Source organism: Lacerta agilis, chromosome 4 (genome assembly GCF_009819535.1).
Source record: "Lacerta agilis isolate rLacAgi1 chromosome 4, rLacAgi1.pri, whole genome shotgun sequence".
NCBI classification, from domain to species: domain Eukaryota; kingdom Metazoa; phylum Chordata; class Lepidosauria; order Squamata; family Lacertidae; genus Lacerta; species Lacerta agilis.
The window spans coordinates 47,742,087-47,764,044 of NC_046315.1; positions in this window are offsets into that span (position 1 = coordinate 47,742,087).

The window sequence follows — 21,958 nt, forward strand, 5'->3', positions numbered from 1 at the left end:
AATGAACTTTTAGCTTAATGCCTTATTCAGCAACCAATACTAGATGCTGCCTGAAAGAATACTGGAGAATCAATGGAGGTTACTTTTCTCCATTCACCCTTTCTTCATTATTGCTCACCACTGTTATATGGCAATAAAGATCACAGTCTTATCTCAGAGGAAGAGAGATTGTGCCCCAAGATACTCCTAATTCTTTCTGACCCAGAAAGCTGATGGCATTTGCAGAGCACATTCCATTGCTGATTTGTTCAGACAGTTTTGACTCAAGTAACACCACCACAAGAATTGTCAAATTGACAGTTCTCTCTGGCCTTTCATTTATGGGAGAAAATCTGCACGTTCAGCTTTTATACAGACTTGAGAGTGAAAATAAAAGTGTGATGTAGAATATATTAACATATTTTTTCCCAAACAAAGCAGTGCAAAAAAACACTAAAGTTTATTCATTTCATCTGTGATATTTTTCAAATGAAAAGTCACACAGTCTTCAGATTCAAACATTTTTTATTAAATTATTTGTTTCCAGAGAGCTGCTTGAAAGATCATGGGCCTTACAACAAATGAAGTCTGACATAATTAATCTTTGGATACCAAAGGTTATTTCAAAGAGCAATGAACTGTTCTTTCACCTTCCTGCAGGCTAAGGAACTGTCACTGTTTCCTTTGACACTGTTAGTTTCCACCTAGCAGTGAAATTGAAAACCACTGTGTTGTTACAGACCTCAGGAGCAACTTCAATAATGCTTCCTGTTGACCTTGCTTCTTCTTGGACTCATTCATATCAGCTTTACCAGCAAGTTGTCCATTTGCCCTGTTACACCAAAGCAAAGAACTAGATTAAAGATCTTAGACAGTGGTGTTATCCTCATACCCTCAGGTCTGGAGGGTGGCAACATGAGAATGGGCCTTTTCTGCAGTGGCTCCCCATTTGTGGAATGCTCTCCCCAGGTAGTTTCGGTAATTGAAATAGAAAATGACCAGTTTTGCCACAGTGGATCCTCTTGTTTTAGGTAAACTTCTCTGTACAGCATTTTAAATACAACACATCCGAACATAGCTTTTTATGTACATCAAATGTCAATGCCAGTTATCTTACATCTGTGACTATCACCACTCATAAGAAGAGCTTTTCACCCAGAGCACTGTTACTGGGTGAGGGCAGTTTGCAAGGCCTGAAGAGCAGACACTCATTGGACCACATTGTTGGGGTATCTGACTAATTTAATTGAGCAGGCAATGGAAGCATTTAAGAACCATTTCTGAGGGGATTCAGGGGTGTTGGTTTCCCTCTCTGTCCTCCTGTACATCAAGTCACCTGTCCTCCTTGTATTTGTCTTTGACACTGATTATGGGTCACCATTTGGGATCAGGAAGGTATGTGTGTGTGTGTGGACAATAATGCTACCCCTATTCATTTTAGTGTATTTTTTCATAATTTTTGAAGTTAGGTGTGCCTCTGAACTTTATGATACTGCAACTCATAACTCTGAGGTACTTGATGTTGTTGAAATTAATGGCACAATTCCCATTGACTTTCACAAGATCGGGGTTGGGCTCAATAGCTTTCTCCTTTTCACCCCAACTAAATGTAAATGTAGTTGTGGCATAATTCATTTACTACTGCTTTTATTGGAGATATAAATGAAACTTTGCTGAAAATGAAAGTATTAACTTTCAATAGATCTTCTGCAAACAATTTTTCCATAGAAATTTTTCTCTTCAGATGGGCATTTTATCAGCCTTGGATGGAGGCATATTAATAGATTTTCTGTTTGTATATTGCAGTAATAGGAAATTTAATTAAAACCCTTGGCTAATAAAAGTGCAGGGAAGTCGAGAACAATAGCCATAAAATAGCAGTTAACTTTTAATCAGATGATAGATCAAGGAAGTAAATGAAAAATAAGCCTTGAATAATATTCAACTAAAATGGCTTTGTATATAGTCCTCCAGTAATGTATTGAAAATGACACTTTGAGTGTTTCATGACATTCTCACATAAACAGAGAAGCTTGCTTTGACCTCAGTAGATATATTTTGCATTACCACCATTCATCTGAATCCACAGTCCAACACTAGAGGACAGTGATGGCAAGACCTAGCATACAGGCCAACTCTGTGGAGCTCGGCTTACCATCCTTGAACCCCACAATTATGTAAACATTAGGAATGGAGAATTGGGAAAGATTCAATTCTTATATTAATTAAAGTAATATTTTAACATGTATTAGAGGAGGTTGCTTACAAAAAATGTGTGTATTAGTTCAATTGCATATGTTAGAAGAAGCATGCACTAAAATGCTGACATTTTTGTAATGACTTTGAAAATCAATAAATCTCAAATGGATGTGGAATTGTGGCAAACTAAGTTGAAGATTGGAAATATGAGAATCTGAAATTGACAGTCACCCACCCCTCCTAGAGACCGACTGCATCTTGTCAAGGTCCAAAGCCAATAATGAATCCTACAGGATTTGGGGTGAATACAAGCAAGGAGGCTCCACAAGTAGAGAAGGCTCCACACACCACATAGTAGGACCTTGTAGGACATTAACACCCCCTACTCATTATATATAGCCATGACTGATATTCAGGTACCTGCTTCTGACAAAAAGGGGATGAGCCAAATTTCACAACTGAAGATCCTTATGGGGCAAACCACTGTGCTAGATGAAGTACGGAAATAGGAAGGGAGAATGAAAATCATGAACACAGGGATCTGGGTGGAAGGGCAGGACTGAAGGGACTGGTGGAGAGATATCAAAACTAATACAGGAACATTGATAGGTGGCACTGCAAGTATGTTCTAGTATCTTCTGGTACACACGTTGGGAAAACCAGAATTTTTTTGTATTTACACTTTGAATTGTAGGGTTGGAAAGGACCACAAGGGTCTTCTAGTCCAACCCCTTCAATGCAGGAATCTTTTGCCCAACGTAGGGCTCGAACCCACAACCCTGAAATTAAGAGTATTATGTTCTACTGCTTGAGCTATTTACTTGATGAGGGTTATAGCTTAATGGCTATTCTAGCAAGGCACAACACTTTGTTGCAGACAAACACTCTTTACAGAGATAGTTAAGAACTTCCTTAAAATTCACTCTTAACCTATTTCTTAATAGACAAACTCCTCCCAGAATAGCTATTGGTTTTGTGCTCCCAACCCCTTCTAGGATCTTTACCTTCCCATCAGGTAAACAATCTGGGTTGTCCTGCCTAGCTAACCCCTAATTCATCCCTAACCAAGCTCTGAAGTGATCCCTGTCTAGGTGCTTTCTAAGCCCTAACCAACACTAACTGACAGACAAGCCCTAACTGAGCTCTCGCAGACAGTTAAGTCCTATCTAACAGCTAAACTGTCAGGGTCTAACTTTTAAGTCCATACTCTTTCTCCTGATTGGATACCACATCACCCAGCCCTGATTGGTTTCTGGGTCTTTAGGAGGCTGACCTAGGGTCACAGACGTCCATCACAGATGTACCCCTAATAGTCATTGCTTGTATACTTTTGCTTATCTGAAATCTGTACAATCCTGGGCTGAGGCTGGTGGTATGAAGAAATCTCAGTCTTGAAATCAATTAATTTGACCCTCTTGAAAACCTTTTGTATTTCTCTTAAGTACTTATTATACCATTGTGGAATGGTCTGTGTGAATATAGCATTCTCTTTGTAGTCTTGCAGACCTTCGGGGTGCAGCACATTATAGAACAGCAGCTGTGGCAGTATCACTGTTCTGCAGTGTGCACAGACAGGTAGGAGATTACTGGATGAAAGTAGTAATAATAAATACATTACACACAATATGAGCCCCTGTAGGGTACATCTCCTGGGCCATGTTCCAGCCTGAAATCTGACATGGTTTCTAAAACCATTTCCAAAAGACTAAAAACGACTGCTGACATACATAACTGCTATTGATAATCCCATAAATATAGCTCTTTGCCTAACGTATAACAGTGACAGAACAGGCATTGAAACATTACAGACAAATCTATTAGTGGAAGGGGGGGAAATGATTAATTTCATTACAATGAAATGTTGTTCCGCATTTGTATTTCTCAGTAAAATAACATAATTACAAAGCCATAGATTAAATTATGAAATTTCAGCATTAGCAGCAGCAGCCTCAGTTCAGGAAATTGGCTCTGTTAAGTAATGGGATCTCTTGATTGCATTAGCAGCCTACACAGCAGTTCATAACATGGGGTAGCACTATCATTATAGTTTTCTCACTAGCTATCTACATTACCTTCACAATTTATGAAATAGCAGGACATGGCTGTAAAAACAGACCAAAAGTAGAAGCAGCCTTTTTAAACTGACCTTTACAAGACAAAGGATGCAACTCACTCCAATAGCAAAGCTTACGGGGAGCTCAAAGGGGCCAGTGTCTTCCCCAAAGTCCTTTCTCAGCTCTTTCTGTAGAAGGGCTTCTGTTACCAATTCTATTGAAAGCCAAGATTTTGTTGTAATTTGGACTTTCTATGAAAGATGTGTTCAAAACACACTGATGTCACAATGTGGAACTTTTGCCTTGTACAGCATAAAGGTCTCGGAAATAACAGTGTGAATGAGGTTCGGGGTCCAACAGAAAACAGAGTCTCAAATTACTTAAAAATGTTTTTTTTCTTCCTATTTGTTTTAATTTTCAAGTGTAATTTGGTAGACACTAATAATGAAATTACAGTATTATATTCAGAATGCTCTGGGCTAGTGACATGCTGAATTTTCGTGCTTAAGGAAAGAGTGCTTTTAATTGGAGAGGCATGCCTTCACATTTATAGGAAGCCATTTTCACTGTATTTCTGAGCAATGATGCCATGTGTTCCCAGGATTCCTGTCCTGCTGGGATCCTGCTCTCTCCTGCACCCCAGTTCCCTCTTTCTTTCTTCTGTTTCTTATTCAGTGGTACCTCGCAACATGAATGCCTCGCTAGACAAAAAACTTGCTAGACGAAAGCCATTCATTAATGAAAGGGTGACTCACAAGATGAATTTCCCTATGGCCATGACTCGCAAAACAAAAACGTTTTGCGATTTTTTTCTTCTTCATCAAACCGCGCTTCCTCCGACTGTGCTTCGCAAGACGAAATTTCCGCTGTACGATATCACTCACGGAACGAATTAATTTCGTCTTGCGAGGCACCACTGTTCTCTATTCACCGATTTATCTGTTTATTTTTGCATACCCCTTACTATATCTGGGTGTGCTTGCTTGTTCAATAAGTCTGTTGCCTTTTGTGTATCAACAGTCAGGGCTGACCCTGCCATTGGACATCTCAGGCAGCTGATGCTGGAGCATAGCAGTGGTGGCCTTCCAAATATCCCAGCTACGTATATTACAGGAGGGACATTGCTTACATATAATTAAAGCTAATAAAAATCTGAATAAGAAAAAAAGCCTAACATATAAAAAGTTGGATATAGTGAATTCATTTCTTATATACAGAAAACTATATCTAGACAAATTAGGAGTGAAAATGATGACTTTGAATTCCAATTCGCTATTATGAGGAAGTCCATAATTCTACATGTAATGTGTTTTCTAGGGCTGCACACCAGGTCTGCCTGGATTCCAGATCTCAAAGCGAATCGGGCAGATTCAGGTTGACCCAGAATTTGGCTGGATCAGGTTGGGGCAACCGCTGATGGACTCATGACAATGATCTGGGTCTGTCAATGGAGGGCAGTTTGGCAACGAAGGGAGGGGAAGGAAGTGCACAGGCAGTCTGTGTGCATCTCCCCACCATCACCACCACATGCTTAATCAGTTTAAAACCCGAGTATATTAGAGGTTACCATCCACACACTTTCACTGCACAGACACTGGTGGTTAGGTAAACCTTTTTGTAAACTGTTTAGCAGAGCTTTTCTTTCTAACTCTCTCACAGAAGTGTTGAACAATGACGAAGTTGTTTTAGAGATAACTCACCAAACTGTGAAGTCTCAGTCAAAATATTTTATTCCCAGACCGGGTACAAGCATTAACAGTACACTATCAAACAAGAGTCTTATGTCCAGCACATTGTAAATCACAACAAGGGTCTTCCACAGGCAGCACTCTTCTGTCAGACATCTGCTATCATGCATCTCCTAACAAGAAGCTGAGTGGTCTTTATTTTATTAGCACCTCCAGCTGACACCAATTAAGGTCAGAATGCCACTCCCAAAATTAAAGGAAAAAAACTCTGGAACCTTCTAGAAACTTTCTAGTTGTTTCTTTGCAGAATGATTTCCTAACAGAGTAAGCATACCATTTGGGGGTTGGGGGGGGAAGAGAGAGAGAAACATTGATCTCTTTCTCCCTGCATCATTATGCAAGGCTCCCAATTTGGTTCAGGGTCTGGATCTGGTCTGAAGTGCTGGAATGGGTGCTCAGTTAGATCAAGGAAGGTGGGCATGCACAACCCAAGTATTTTCCTCCAGAGCCTGAGTTGTTAAATGTGCTCAGAGTCTATTTATTTATTTATTTATTTATTTGTTTGTTTGTTTCATACAAAGATCAAAGGGCAGTTATTAGTCGCAGACTGTTGTTTTTTCTTTCTTTCCGAGCACAATTCAAAGTGTTGGTGCTGACCTTTAAAGCCCTAAACAGCCTCGGTCCTGTATACCTGAAGGAGCGTCTCCACCCCCATCGTTCAGCCCAGACACTGAGATCCAGCGCCAAAGGCCTTCTGTCGGTTCCCTCACTGCGAGAAGCAAAACTACAGGGAACCAGGCAGAGGGCCTTCTCGGTAGTGGCGCCCGCCCTGTGGAACTCCCTCCCTTCAGATGTCAAAGAGATAGACAACTACCAGACATTTAGAAGACATCTGAAGGCAGCCCTGTTTAGGGAAGCTTTTAATGTGTGATATTTTAATGTATTTGATTTTTGTTGGAAGCCACCCAGAGTGGCTGGGGAAATCCAGCCAGATGGGTGGGGTACAAATAATAAATATTATTATTATTATTATTATTTATTATTATTATTTCTCCTGTTATTTCCCCCAGACCAAAGCAACAAATGTTCCTCTAGATTTCTGTTCCTGACAATCTTTAAATACATCATTCTGTCCAAATATTATTTGTATGTTCAGGCAACACAGTATTGGAGCCAGTTTCATATCTTCTAAAAATACTTGGAGCATGCAGATAAGTGGACCATACATCTGTCTTGGGCTGTTAGTATTTCCGGAACATGAGGTATTACAGCCACATGCCAAGCAATCTGCATTTATCAAATCCAAGTCCTGGAAGATCTCCTACAATCAACTGTTTCTCTTGGTTTAGAAAATGTATACCTAACCAGAGCTGTTGGGGTACCTGAAAGCATCCCTTAAATGCAGACACCTGGGAAGGTCTTTACAAGAATCTTAGAGTTCAAGTAAAAGGGGGGGGGAGGGGGAACAGGCTGTTGTGATTATAAAACCCTGAAGTTATCCACAAGACTACACGAAGCTAACACTTTACACAAACAATGAAATGAAAATACTTCTAAATGAAAACAATCCACAATGTTTCAACTACTGAAAAAAGTGGAAGTTAAATTGCTAGGCTAACAAGCATGTCAAAGAATGGAAATGAAAGATTTGGCCTTGGGTGCTAAACAGCTTTCATTCCTTCTATACAAAACAGATGCATTTTAAAATGGAAAGAGAATTAACTGCGCTACAGTGTAGTTTTTAGAAATGACAGTACCCTCCACCTCCCACAGCAACATTAATTTTAAGTGTCCTTGTTGAAAGAGGAAAGAAGAATGGAGATTTCCCATGAGAAATCACAAAGAGAACATGAAGTAACTGCAAAGAAAGGTTATAAAAGACTTCCCAAACTTCTTTTCTGAGAAACATGGGATGCTGCCATATACTGAATCAGACTATATGGTTCATGTAGCTCAGTATGGTTTACAATGACTGGCAGCAGCTCTCAAGAATTTCAGAAAGAGAGAACTACCTGGAGATGATGGGAATTGAACCCACAACCTGCGTACAAAGCAGATGCTCTACCACTAAGCTACAGCTCCTTCACTTGTAACAAGAGTTACAGAAAAGGGATATGAGATCATTTTAGGAGGCAAAGACACAGTTTTCATTACATCTTATAACAGAGATGACTACAGAAGCTACATATGCTTCTTTGACTTCTGCAGTAGCCAAGTACCATCAATAGTTCTTATGGAAAACATCTCTACATACAGCAGGAAACTGTTAAATGACTCATACCTGCCTCACAAAGAGATTAATCACTATATGAATGGGAAGGATGAGTGTTTGTGCACACATGCCATTTTGCAAGCACACATATGTGTAAACTGCAAGACTTGAACACCCCTAGAGGTGCTTCTTGAGCAAGTAAGCTGGAAATTGAATTGCAGCAGTGATTCCACACTACATTTCATAAAACACCTATATTTACTGAAGTCTTGTTATAGCATGTCTCCATGGCAAAGGCAAAAGTGGACCGGCCCTTTAATAATTCCCGAAAATGTTTTTCTCCCTCCTACATTTCTCCTTTCCCTTCCAGTCTAGGCAGATAACAGCTGCCTCAAATGGACCTTACATGACCTAGCTGGGCAGAAGATGGCAACCGAAAGATTTCAGCAAACCTACAGTGCTCTCATGCCTTCCTAGGTCGGGCAGCATTTTAAGTGCATGTAACCCATCTGGCTGTCATGTGAATCTGCCTTTAGACAAACAGTATTAGTGCAGTTCTGTGAATAATGTCACAACTGATTGCCTATTCCTGCTCACTGGGCAGCAGCTCCTCAAGACATGACAAATGAGGGTATTGGGAGAGAGAGAGAGAGAGAACATTTGTACATTTTAATTGTTGCATTGGGAGCCAATCTTCCTTGTTAATTAATTAATTAATTAAACTTCCTGCTTTCCAAGTCTACCGCACTATCACCAACAGGTGAACATAGTGGGCATTTATAGTAATTTATCGTAATCACAGCTATGATGTCAAGTTGCAGGATGTTGAGTTTTTGAGATAGAAATCTTTCAACCAGGATACTTTACAAAATTAGAAAATGCTTCACATGATAAATTCAAAGCTCCAAAGAACTTGAAAGAAGTAGCAAATTTGGTTAACTTACCTAACCATCCTATACCCACTTACCAGGGAGAAATCCCCTTTTAACTAAATTGGACATATTTCTGCATAGGCATGCATAATATTGTGCTGTTAGTTGTACATGCACTTACCTTGGAGCAAGCACAACTGAATTTTGTGGGATGTACTTACAAGGAGACATGTATAGGGGAACCTTTTTTCAGTCCAAAGTCAGCATTCCCTCACAGGCCTTCTGATTGTCCCGTGGCAGTGATGGGTGGAGCCAAAGGCAAAAAGTGGGTGGGGCCAGATGCAGAAAGAGGATGAAGCCTTGGATGTGACTCTTTTACACCCCTGCAAGCCCACCTTTCTATCCTGCAGCCAGACAAGCAGGAGGAATTATCACAACTGATGGACATATTTCAGCCAGGTAAATGTACTCCAAGATGACATAATGCAGGAATAGTGATGGGTATGGCCTGGGGAAAGTTCCAAGGTCCAGAACAGGACTGCATTTGGCCCTTGAGTCTGAAGTTCTGTAGTCCTGATGTACAGAATTGCAAGTTTCCCCGAAAAACTATTTTATTTTGAAAATACACACAATTTATGAAGTCAAGCATCAAACAAACAAACAAACAAACAAAAAGAATGGATAAAAATCAAGCCTATGGTAAAAATAGTGATGATATTTTTTATTAGTATTATCCAAGGGAAATTTAAATTGTCCCTAAAATTGAAGGGCTAATAAATGGAAAAAAATAAGAATAACCAACTTATGATGTAATAGCTGTATAAATGAAAATAAGATGTAGGGCTGTATGCTCTCTTGATAATTTATATTCCAATGGTTTCTGAATAAACTCCATTTCTTAACAGATTTATCTGGAGTGCATCCATCTTTATATTCCCTGTTAGCCTTGTTCCGTGTGTGTAGCTTCGACACATCTTGGGCTGCCATACCGAGCAACGCAGGAAGCAGAGTCTGAAGAATGACTTGGAAATGGCGAGAGTTCATTTATCCTAGGTAGCAGCGCCGGGGAACAGGTGTGAGAGCCGAAAGGCTAATGGATTTCTAATCTAAGTGGAAGGTTTTACTCAAATTGAAACAAAGGTGTGACTGACAAGAGCAATTAAACCTTTTACAGCTATTTTTAGTCAAGGAACTATGTTGAAAGCTTTCACTATTATTTCAATCCCCCACCCCCATACCACTCAGGTGTCTTTCTTTATTTGGTTGCCGTAACCACAATATTTATACAAGTGATTTATATCTACTGCAATGCTGCTTGAGTTTTCTGCATGTATTATTATACCTGCCACAGAATGCCCTTGAAGCACTTACCTCATTCAAAGTGTTTGCAGGGGGAAGGCTGCTAAGGCTTCAGACATTAAAGTTATTTACCAAGGAGTTGCTCCTTTAAAGTAGGCAAAGTGTTCACAAAATGTGCAGCATTAGGTACTGCTGAAGCTGATGTGTAACTTTAGCAAAAGTTACATCAGGAAAAACCAATAGAAGGGTTTCAAATTACTCACAGCGATAAACATGTATCTCACAGAAGTCGCTGCATTACCCGACATGACTGGTTATGCAGGTACTTACTTCCCTAAAGTGATAATGTCAATGAAAGAGAACATTGTGACATGATAATAGTCTCGTGCTGCAATGTAAATGCTAGGAGAAAGCTGGGGAGCTTATGGGGAGGGGGGACACTGAGAAGCCAATACTGTTATTTTCCAAGTGGGGATGATTATCTGTTCTTACAACAAGCAACACCAATGGATTTATTTAGATTACACCCGCTGATTAAAAGCCGATAATGTGACAAGAGTAGCTGATGTGAAAAGACAAGGGAGCAGCTGCATTTTCTTGATACTGATGCAGAAGAGGGATAGCTGAAGCTTGCTTTGCCATCTTTTCTGCAATCTTCCTAAAACTTTTGAAGCTGGTATGAGACTCATAGAACCATAGAGTCTGGTGATGTTTGCAGGCATTTTTATCCCTCAGTGATATATAAACCAGGTTCATTTCCAATCAACACATCTCCTTGCACAGAAAAATAGGAGTCTGTTAAGAACATATGAAGAGCCCTCTTGGTCAAGACAAAGGCCTGTCGTCCGGTATCTTGTTCTCACAGCAGCCTATTGGTAGCCCACAAGCAGGACCAGAGTGCAGCAAGGCTCTCCCCGCTTGTGTTCCCCAGCAACTAGTATTCAGAGGCATAGTGCCTCCAATACTGGAGATAGTATACACAGGGGCATAGCAAGCCTCTGCGCTGCTGGGGGCGGCGGTGGCAGCACAGAGGCACCCCCTGGGGGAGGGGCACGACGCGTGCGCCGTGACGTCGTCGTGACGTCACGACACACGTGGATGCCCCTGAAAGGGGGAGGCAAAGCAGGCGCTTGAATGCGCCTGCTCTGTTTCCCTTCCCCCCCTCCCAGTGGTTTTTTTTTGGCAGGGGGTGGGCCAGCGAGGAGGGAGTGTCATGCCAGTGACAAGCATGATGCCCCCTCCTCACTGGCCCACCCACCGCCAAAAAAAAGCGGCGGAAAGGGGGAAAAGAGAAGCAGAGCAGGCGCTTGAATGCGCCTGCTCTGCTTCCCTTCCCCCCTCCCAGTGGTTTTTGTCGACGGGGGTGGGCCAGCGAGGAGGGGTGTCATGCCAGTGACAAGTGTGACACCCCCTCCTCACTGGCCTACCCCTCATGCCAAAAAATAGCCGCTGGAAGGGGGAAAAGGCGACATGCCCCATTCAGGGCCCGCCCGGTGGGGCGGGGTAGTGGGGGGCCGGCCAAAGTGTCACCCCCCTTCCCCTGGAACTTGGGGCGGCCCGCCCCCACCCCCTTGCTACGCCCCTGACTATACAGTCATCATGGTTAGTAGACACATCCTCCATGAATTTATCTATTCCTTTTAAAGCCATCAAAGATGGTGACGACCACTGTATGTTCTGTAAGCAAATTCTGTGTGCTGTTTGAATGATGATTTACTTTGGTTTGTCCTAAATCTTCCCACAGTCAGGTTCATTGGAGGCCATAGGTTTGATTATCTACATTGTTTCCATACCATGCATAGTTTTACCCATAAGCCTCTATCTTATCTCAGGGTTATTTGATCCCCTATGCTGTTTAGCATGTGCATGAAACTGCTGAGTGGGGTCATCCTCATGTTTGGAGTACATTGTCAGCAATATGCTGATGATGCACAGCTCTACTTTTCCTTAACACCTGCAGGTGTGGCAGTGGATGTGCTGGACCACTGCCTTGCCTCAGTAATGGACTGGACGAGAGCCAACAAACTGAAGAGCCATTCAGACTGGGGCACAGTTGGTGGGTGGTTCCCTAGATCGGATAGGTAGAAGGTTGCCTGCTGTTGATGGCACTGACAGAGTGGGTACGTAGCTTGGGGATAACCCTGGATCCTTTGCTGTTGCTTGAGGCTCAGGTGGCCATACTGATGTGGAGTGCTTTCCATCAGCTTTGTCTGGTAGTCCAGCTATGCCCCTTTCTGGGCAGGGATAGCCTAGCTTCTGTTATCTACCCTCTGGTAACCTCTAGATTACTGCAACGTGTTGTATGTGGGGCTGCCTCTGAAGACAGTTCAGAAACTTCAGTTGGCAAAAAAAAAACCAGCAGCAACTATGTTGCTCTCCCAACAAGACACAGGTAGGTAGCCGTGTTGGTCTGACGCAGTCAAAATAAAAATAAAAAATAAAAAAAATGTCCAGTAGCACCTTATAGACAAATTAAGTTTGTTCTGGTATAAGCTTTCATATGTATTCACACTTCTTCAGACAAGAAAGTTTGAGCATATTACACAGATCCAGGGCCAACTACACTGGCTGCCAATTAGTTTCCATGCCCAATTCCAAGTGCAGGTTTTGACCTCTAAAGCATTAAATGGCTCAGGACGGCAATACCTCAAGGGCTGCCTCTCCCCATATAAACCAACCTAGACCCTGAGATCATCATCTGAGGCCCTTCTTCATGTTCTCCTGCACAAGAGGTCTGGAGAGTGGCAACATGAGAACAGGACTTTTCTGTGATGGCTCTCCATTTGTGGGATGCTCTCCCCAGGGATGTTCACCTGGTGCCTTCATTACATATCTTTAGGCATCAGATGAAGATATCTATCTATAACCAGACCTTTGGCCGATTAAACATTCTATGGCCTTTTAAAAGGGAGGTTATTGGTTTGCTTTTGTTTGTTGCTATTATGTACTTTGTTTTCTCATTATGTATTTTTATGTTGTGAACCACCCTGTTATCTTCAAATCCAGGATGGTAATCAATTATAATAAACAGGAACAGCACCTTTTGTCATTGGCTCTGCCTATGGAAGGGAATGAAGTCTTCTTGTGATCTGCAACAGCTGCTTAAAGTCTGCCCACCCTTACCTTACAGGTACATCTCTCAGCTGCTACATTTGTCGTTCATTCAGCTATCTATGATCCCAACAGTCACACTATCTAACTTTACCTCATGAAATGCTAGAGCATTTTGCCATGTAACATTTCCAGCACTAAGATGATGATGGAAGTACCTTTCCCATCTAAATTTAATATTCTTATTTGCAACCAGCGTGTTCTTGGCCTTTATGAGATCTAAAGTTCATTTTCTCCCCTTTTCCAGATGGTATGTCATCTGTTTTCCTCTTTTCTTTCTTTCTTTCTTTTTTTGTATTTCCAGTTTACCTTCCTCATACCTTCCCCAATGCTTGAGTTTTCACTTTTGTAACTGTCCTTTTTAGCATCTCTGCTTGTTATTTGATGTTATTATATATTGCCTTCTGTCAAACTTCACAGGGTAAATTACAGGGGAATTTAGAACTTAACTCATCTCAAAATAGCTTCTGAAGAAAATCTCTGGCGTATTATAGTGAAAAAACAAGAAAAATACATTTCTAATGCAGTTCATAAAACTGCTTTAGCTTGGAAGTGAAAGGTTCTGGAACAGTGTGAGACAGCTAATATTTTTGTTTCAGAGGTCTTGTTCCCTTGGGGATTATGGGTTGTTCCCTTGGGGATTAGGAACAGGCTGACTACAGATAGTGGTAGATGGGACCCAAGTCAAAAGTACTTTTGTCTTCAGTAGCTTAAAACAAATGAAACACTGTACCCAACATGGATGCCTGAAAATTAACATATGCTTAGACCTGCAATACAATCCCTTTCATGTGACTGGTTAGCTGATCACGTTGTGACTAAGCCACAGAGGTACAGCCTCAGTCTAGCTCCATTAATGATTAACCAAGTACAGTGGTACCTCTGGTTACGTACTTAATTCGTTCCGGAGGTCCGTTCTTAAGCTGAAACTGTTCTTAACCTGAAGCACCACTATAGCTAATGGGACCTCCTGCTGCCGCTGCGCCACCAGAGCACGATTTCTGTTCTTATCCTGAAGCAAAGTTCTTAACCTGAAGCATTATTTCTGGGTTAGCGGAGTATGTAACCTGAAGTGTATGTAACCTGAAGCATATGTAACCTGAAGCGTATGTAACCTGAGGTACCACTGTAGGCTTTATTCTAACTCCATGGGAATTTCCAACCATCACAGCAGCTCTCTCCCCCCCCCCCCCACACACTCCCTGTACTATTCAAGTGATGCTATCCTCACTTTACTCCAACACTATTGCCTGTCAGTTTCCAATGCTCCTCCTCCCATGCACCTCTCATGTTGAGTGTGTGTCAGCCCTAGAAAGTCATGGCAACCCTGTACTCAGGTACTGGCAGCCCCTCTTGGTATATAGTCTTTAGTTTCTGGGCAGAGACTCACCACCTGGGTCTTGGCTCCATTGGATTCAGGTGCTGACTTGGTTCTTAATTAGCTGCAGGTGGAGAGTCATGTGCTCTCAATCTTGCACTCCTCCTTCCCACCTTTCACAGCTGTTCTACCCTCTAATCCTCCTCCTATCCCTTGGAGACAGAGGGGATGAGGAGTCATGTTCCTCCAGGGTCCTAGCCTCTTCTGTGCTGGAGGGCTATGTGATCCCCTTGCCATGTTCCTAGTATTCCATGCTGTTTTCCTGCTATTTCATAGGCCCCTCATCCACCAGCTCCTCTGATGCCTCTCTGTGTTCCCCAGGGGTGCTGAGGTCCTGAGGACCCCCAGCAGCTGCTGGTGCCCTTCACCAGGTCACCCATATCCTGCCAGTCATGGTGTTCCCACCACTCCACAACAACATATGAGTTAGCAATTGCCTGCTTTGCCCCAAAGGGGCAGTGTAAGAGGAAACAGGACAGAGATGTATAAAATTATGCATGGTGTGAGAAAGTGGGTATATGACACTGGGCCCAGTGTTATTCAGCATCTTTATCAATGACTTGGATGATGGGCTTGAGAGCATCCTGATCAAGTTTGCCGATAACACCAAATTGGGAGGGGTGGCTAATACCCCTGAGGACAGGATCACAATTCAAAATGACCTTAACAGATTAGAGAACTGGGCCAAAGCAAACAAGATGAATTTTAACAGGGAGAAATGTAAAGTACTACACTTGGGCAAAAAAAATGAAAGGCACAAATACAGGATGGGTGACACCTGGCTTGAGAGCAGTACATGTGAAAAGGATCTAGGAGTCTTGGTAGACCATAAACTTGACATGAGTCAACAGTGTGATGCAGCAGCTAAAAAAGCCAATGCAATTCTGGGCTGCATCAATAGGAGTATAGCATCTAGATCAAGGGAAGTAATAGTACCACTGTATTCCGCTCTGGTCAGACCTCACCTGGAATACTGTGTCCAGTTCTGGGCACCACAGTTCAAGAAGGATACTGACAAGCTGGACCGTGTCCAGAGGAGGGCAACCAAAATGGTCAAAGGCCTGGAAACGATGCCTTATGAGGAACGGCTTAGGGAGCTGGGTATGTTTAGCCTGGAGAAGAGAAGGTTAAGGGGTGATATGATAGCCATGTTCAAATATATCAAAGGATGTCATATAGAGGAAGGTGAAAGGTTGTTTTCTGCTGCTCCAGAAAAGCGGACACGGGGCAATGGATTCAAACTACAAGAAAGAAGATTCCACCTAAACATTAGGAAGAACTTCCTGACAGTAAGAGCTGTCCGACAGTGGAATTTGCTGCCAAGGAGTGTGGTGGAGTCTCCTTCTTTGGAGGTCTTTAAGCGGAGGCTTGACAGCCATCTGTCAGGAATGCTTTGATGGTGTTTCCTGCTTGGCAGGGGGTTGGACTGGATGGCCCTTGTGGTCTCTTCCAACTCTATGATTCTATGATTCTATGACAGGGAGGAAAACTGTTTTCTAACTCTCTCTAACAGTAGAGCTTGCAGACATCCAATGAAGCTGAATGTTGGAAGAGGAGAAGACAGATTCATGGAGGATAAGGTTATCAATGACTACCAATCATGATGGTTATGTTCTATATATCTCCACTGTTGGAGGCAGTATGATTCTGAATGCTAGTTTCTGAGAATCACAAGTGGTAGAGTGGTGTTGTGCTTGGGTCCTGCCTTGGGTTGGCTACTGTGAGAACCCAGTGCTGGACTAGATGGATCACTGGCATGATCTACCAGGGCTCTTATGTTCTTTATTGCCTTAAACATTTCTTACTAGAATGGTCTGACTCTCAGGTTCAAGAGCAGCTCCATTATTATCCCTACCTTCATGCCCACCTGTATGCTGTCTCAGTGTCTGTACAAAGGAGGAAGTTAAATTATTGGCATATATATAAGTAAAACTTTGGGAGAAATCAGTTGAGACAGAAGCACCAATAATTTTTCTACATTACTGCATTGCTGTTTTTAAAAGGTGCTAGTTGCTTGCAGTTCCATCCCATAATAAACCTGTGTGTGGCATATAATAAACTGGTGTTATGAGGGACCATTGCTAAGCAATACATCACTTCCAGGAGATCAGGATTCTCTGTGTGACAATTCCAGGCATCAATTATTTCTGTGATTTCTCCTTTTGGAACATTCTGTGTATTGCTCAAGATTAAGGGTGATTTATCACCCTAACATAGTTCAAATATGTAAAGGCCTAAATCTTGTTTCAGAATTGCATCTTTTTCATTAAAAAACTAATTTTCCTTCAGAGCTTTTCTGCGTATTCATCACAAGGCAATGTGACAACAATGTGACCTAGTTTTATTCGGCTTTGACCAAATTGTTGGACAAAGCTGAATATTCTCACTAAAGGCAATATCCTGCTTGTAAATTTAAATTGCTTCATTTATCATACTCACCTAAATTCTTGGAGTGGGTTGTTTGTGTCCCCCATGCTGGGGGATAATGATACCAGAAATGTTAACTTCTAATTAAAAACAAAAAGCGACACACAGGTATTCTAGATAAGGCTGCAAAGCATAGCGTTATTAGGCGAAGTACATTGGTGTGAACTCTGTTTGCTTGAGGAGCCAACCGAAACAAAAACCATCTGGAAGATTGCCTGAATGAACTAAGACCAACAGTTACAGCTGTTGTTGAAGAGGGGAAGTTCCACCTCCTGACCCACCCCTGTCTGTCTTTTCAATAAAAGCATTTGGGAGAGAGCATGAAAGTAACATCAGCAGCCTTACTGACAAGCTCGATTTTCTTCATTGCAAGAAGTGGCTGGAGGATAGGAGGAAAAGGAGTGTGGGGGGGGGGACAATGTACACCACCTTGAGCTCCTTGGAGAAAAATATGGGATATAAATGCAATAAATAAATAAATACATGAATAAATAAATAATCCATCATAGCTTTCTTGCCTACTGTAACATATGTTAAGTTGAATCGGTTTAATTCACACTGAAATGGGAATGTATTGGTGAATGGGTTTAACATTGGAAAATTCCACTGCAGTATCATTATTGCTCTTGTTTTTAAAGTATGTTTTTATGGCTATCTTTAATGAATATTTTATATCATTTTATGTAAGCTACTTAGAAACTTTTTTTATTGTGTGGTATGTACATCTTGCTCAAATAAATATTTCAGCATGTATTTTAAAAAGCACACTTCAATGTGTTTCAAACCTAATATCATCCTGGGCTATGATGTGGTCCAAAGAGGTTGCATTTCAATTTTCCATACTTTTTTTTAATTTAAAGCAAACGAAGCAGATAATAGCTGTTCCAAGTAGCAAGGAACCCAAACTGTTGGTACCAAATGGCTCTGCAAATGCCCTGAGAGTGAATAAATATGATATTACCCCATCCTTCACAAGTATGTTTATATGAGAAGACAAGGTAGTTGCCCCTGGCATTACATAGGGATGGACATCTCCCACCCCACCCCCATACAATGTCCCAGGGACATCTGCATATGCCAGAAATTGTGTTTGCTTGTTTGTTGGCTGTGACTATTATCTAAATGAAAAACTTAAATTCGGACCACCTCATAGTACAGTGAGCACAGAGCAAACACAAAAAAGTGACAGTATGTTCTGTCCCCACATGAGTCCAGAACATGTAGATCAAATCAATTCACTGTGACACATGAACAGACCACATTCCTTGAGCATCCTAATTGTAACACACATTTTGAATACATGTGATCATCATATCACAATAGATAGTTTGAAAGAAATGAGGTTGAGGCACTAACTGCTACAACCTTAAGACTCTATTCTGGTTTAGTCATGCACTTTAGCCATTTCCATTTCTACCCCTCCTTACTTGACACCTTTCTCCTTTATTTCTAACCTGTTGACAGGGCACTGGTTTAGGGTGACAGGGATGAAACAGAAGGGATCTACTTATTTCAGACTTCGTAATTGTTATGAATATATTGCCAATTTAGAAATTGGGAACACTTACAAATAGGAAAACTGATTACTGAATTCTGCATAGTGGAGATATTATTTCATCTGGTGTTCTGTTATCGAAAGTCTCGGTGGCATAACACGGATAGCTCAGTCGATAGCACATGAGACTCTTAATCTCAGAGTTGTGGGTCTGAGCCCCACATTGGGCAAAAGATTCCTACATTTGCAGGGTGTTGGACCAAATGACCCTCGTGGTCTCTTCCAGCTCTATGATCCTAAGTGCACTCCTCCTTTCTGCAACATAGGCTATCAGCATAAAAAAGCATGCTGTGTTTTTGGCCTGGTAGCATACACTGAGCAGGTCATATGACTGCTCACGGTATCCTAAGTACACTGCCAATTGACTTTTAGCATGACGCTAACCCTGGCCAATTACATCCATTTCTTTGAAGCGGCAATCAATCCATGCAAGGCTCAACATGGAGTGACAGCAGCCACATGGAGGTATTCAGCAGATACTGCCAGGATGGAAGACAATAGAGCTTCCCTGCCCCTGGTAGCAACAGCAGTGATGCATGCCAAGAGGTGTGTATAATAGTGACAAAAATGAAATAAGAACAAAATTAGACATGACAAACAATTAAATACAAAATGGACAATCCTGTCCCACAAAACAAGCAGTGGCAGGCTTTAAAATTCAGCAAGATATTCCTAAACATTAAATATCTTTCTTTCTGCCCCCTACTCCCTTCCAGTTGGCTGCCTGGAAATTCTTTATCTCTATTGGCTTTAATTGGGCAAGATTATTTCACATGGATCATTAGTTCCCTAAGTAGTTAAATACTTGGCTTGCTTCTGGCTATAAGGGCTCATTATAATTTTACACTTCCAGACAGTGAGGGAGGGCCGAGAAGATTGTTATTTTTCATGTTCTGGCTAAGTGCACCTGAGCTACAATTTGACCAGGAAAAAAAACCTATGAAATAGATAGGACCTTTAAAAAATGAATAAATAATCCATTTCAGTCATATTTTTTATTTATATAAAGTAACAGTCTTAAGAATTAAAGGACCAGCTAAGTTGCTGAGGTAGACAGTTAAAGAGGGTTTTGTTTGTTTTTTACAATTTAGCATCTGGCTTTATGACATGTCAATGTCAGCCTTGCAAATAAGTCTACAGAAGCTACTAGCCTGAAAATTAGATAGACAGGCAGATAGATAGATGATAGATAGATAGATAGATAGATAGATAGATGATATATAGATAGATAGATAGCACTCCTATTAAGAAGCTAGTATCATAGACTAGTATCCTGCATTTTCATGCTGGTTTTTGAGTAGGAGAAGACTCCTACACTGGTGGCCAGAATAGAAACATAGGCTCCTAGCTTATGCCAGGCTCTTGGTCCATTTAAATGTACTTTAAATGTGTGGTGTGGATGTGACCTAAATTGCTGAAGATTACCATAACACCCATTGTGTGGTATATCATCATACCCATAAACATATTTCAAAATGAAAAGTCAATGTTTCAATATACAGTAGCCCATGACTCATAGTCCCCAATGATAACACATTCTTCTTCTTTCCAAAGCAAGATGCTCTGCCCTTGCTTTTAAAATTGGGGTGGGGTGGGGTAGATAGGTTGTAGTTTAAATGCTCCATATACAATGATTTTATTGCAAATCTGAATACATAAAAAGTTGACTATGTGAATATTCGCAAGCTGTTATTAAATTGAGCATGCATAAGAAGCAATTAGCAATGTCAATTGTAAGATTTTACTCTTCATCGGTGAATAAATGTTTAGCCTAAAAATAAATGCTTAACTTAATCTCCCTTTAATATTTCTTCAACACAGTTTTGGTTGAAACAATAGGATAAAGTTCAGTTCAAAAACTTCACACAACTAATTTGGAGAACTGGAACATATTTGTCTTCTATGGGAATAAGCAGGAGAGCTGAAATGTTTTTTTTTTTGTTTTTTTTAAAGCAGAATTTCTGTAGTCTGCAATGAGTGGATGGACGAAGGAGGCTTAGACCTTTGCATCCCTGCTCAGCTGCAGATTGAAGTATATGCAGTTTGAGATTATTATAAGCAATGACATGATCATTCATCATTATAGGAGTATCTCATAATGGTACTGCTTAGAAGAAAATGTCTGAAGGTTGTGTCTGATATACCGATTACCTTAAAATAATATATTTTCAAAAGTCAACATTACAATTTTACTCTGCTTTGGCACTGAGCTGCATGTACTCAGAATTCATTGCAAAGACTAATAAGGGTCCAGCGGGAAACCTTTCTGAAAGACCCCCAAAGGCCGCAGCTGTTCTTCCTTACCAAGATGACTTAAGATCAGACTGTCAGGATAGAAAGCCTATTTTCAGATTGCTGGTTGCACAGGGAGGGGGAAATGACTGTAAATAAGTGCCACTCTTCCCTGACAGGATGGCCAGTGACCCTCACGGCAACAGGCTGCATCTCACTGAAATGCGAACAAGGATACAGACAAGTCAGTAAACAAGATGATGAGAATCTGAGGATTCAAGATAAAAGACTACAGCCAGTACTTTGATCACAGGTCGAATTCAGAGCCCAGAGAATCCAAAGCTTGAACACTTTGTCTAGCTGCATAAATTCCACCAAAGACACACATAGCTGATGGGCAGATAATTAATATAACTAATAGTAATATAATTCAGCTGCTGAAAGTCTGTGAGCATTATGAAATGGTTAAGGATTTTCTAAACTCTTGACAGATTAATCCTAGTCATGGATAGTAGGAGTAAGCCTGACTGCTTGCATTGAGATTTACCTCCAACTAAACAAGGTTGCACAGAGCCTAGGGCGTGCCGATCAGAAGGTCGGATGTTCAAATCCCTGCGACGGGGTGAGCTTCTGTTGCTCGGTCCCAGCTCCTGCCAACCTAGCAGTTTGAAAGCATGCAGTGCAAGTAGATAAATAGGTATCACTCTGGCGGGAAGGTAAATGGTGTTTCCGTGCACTGCTCTGGTTCACCAAAAGCGGCTTAGTCATGCTGGCCACATGATCCGGACAAACGCCGGCTCCCTTGGCCTATAGAGCAAGATGAGCACCACTACCCCAGAGTCATCCATGACTGGACCTAACGGTCAGGGGTCCCTTTACCTTTTAAACAGGGTCAGGCTGTTGATTGAATAGGCTTAATAAGTAGCCTGGGGAAAATGAGATTCCATCCTAA